Below are 1,649 nucleotides of genomic sequence, written 5' to 3'. Positions count from 1 at the left end.
CCCTCCCCCCCCCATAGATTCGCGCCTGCTATGAGCTGCCACTAAATTTGGTTGCTTTCCCCACTCGTGTGTTCTTAAGGGCCAGTATTACCATCTCCAGTAAAATTTAACAGACTCCTATATATAACCAGCGGAATTCGGCCGGTAATAAAATCTCTTATCAGTCGGTATTAAGCATAATCGAAGTGTATTATATTTGTTTCTGTTCGTTATTCATCTAATTTATCTATCATACCATTAGCATTGCTTTTTTTTTTTCATTTGTTGGTGTAATATTAATAATTACATTTTAGTTTAGGAATGTTAATACATTAATAGGTAACCATATTATATTAATTTAATACATAATTATTAGATTGATATACCTAGTATACTAAAGTAGTAAAGTAAATGTTTTATAAGCAAATATAACTATAGGTGTTATCATTTGAACATAAGATATGAAACTTAATTCTATAACTAATTCCGTCGCATTTTCCTGATAAATGTTAATGTGCATCAGTTGTATGTGTTAAATGTATTTACTATTTATACAATAAATAAAAACAAAGATTTTAAGCTTGAATAACATTTAATTACTTATATGATATTAAATTTATTATATTTATTATGAATAAGGACCTATCTTACCTCGGCCATGGTCAATTGGCCATGATCAAAAAAATTTATATGTTTAGTCAAAATGTATGTATAATTAATAATAATATAACAAAACTGATTAGAAATGTAGTGACTACACATAATATTACATAATAAAGGATCTTCGTTTTTTCAATAAAATAAAGTATTAACCCTCTTATATACAATTAAAGTTGGGTGTCCCATATTACCTAACTTTCCCCTCCATGCATTTATAAGCCTAAACGGAACATATCAGAAGGGGCAACAAATAATTCTTATTATTTTACATATCAGTTGTGTAACCTGTATCGTCATTAATTGTGCTACGAACGATGGATACAACATAAATAGCGAAACGAACAGTAACCCCTCGTCCCGTCATCCGTATTGATGGGCGCACGCGCACGTCGGGTAGGTAGAAAAAGCCAAGTATTATATTGTATTGTCGATAGCCGAAATACTAGTTTAACGACAATCAAAATAAACCAGTTTTGTGCTGTGCGTTAAAAGAATGTCACACCCGGTTGTGTTGTCTCCGTCTTACAAATATACAACATACCAAAAACTGTTTTATGCGGAACAACTTTTATCTTTCTGTGTTTGTAGTAGAGGCTCCAAAATTTCTGAATATATAGGGTGGAAAATTATCTATGCAACAGCGTGCCCATATATTTTTAGACAACATAAAAACAATAAAAATTTTCTAAACATTTTGTTTTCTTGTTTTTTTCATTTGCTTATAAAAAATGATTTGATGGTGCTATTAAAAAAGAAGCACGCTGTTGCACAGATAAAGTTATTCTTTACGAGTTGTAAAAATTCGGTAGTTCTACAACAAATATGGTGCGCGAAAAATTGTACCGAGCAAAACAGTTTTTGCTACGTTGTACATACATTATAATGTACATTATTGTAAGACGGTGACAACACTTGCGGTGTGACATACGTACGATATAGTAAATATTCGTTCAGCAGATTCAATTGTGTGCGGTTAATTTTTATATTAAAGTGAATTGACCTATTATCAA

Source organism: Acyrthosiphon pisum, chromosome A1, assembly GCF_005508785.2.
Source record: "Acyrthosiphon pisum isolate AL4f chromosome A1, pea_aphid_22Mar2018_4r6ur, whole genome shotgun sequence".
In the NCBI taxonomy this organism is placed as follows: Eukaryota; Metazoa; Arthropoda; class Insecta; order Hemiptera; family Aphididae; genus Acyrthosiphon; species Acyrthosiphon pisum.
The sequence above is the reverse complement of the archived record's forward strand: the minus strand, read 5'-3'. Positions refer to the sequence as shown.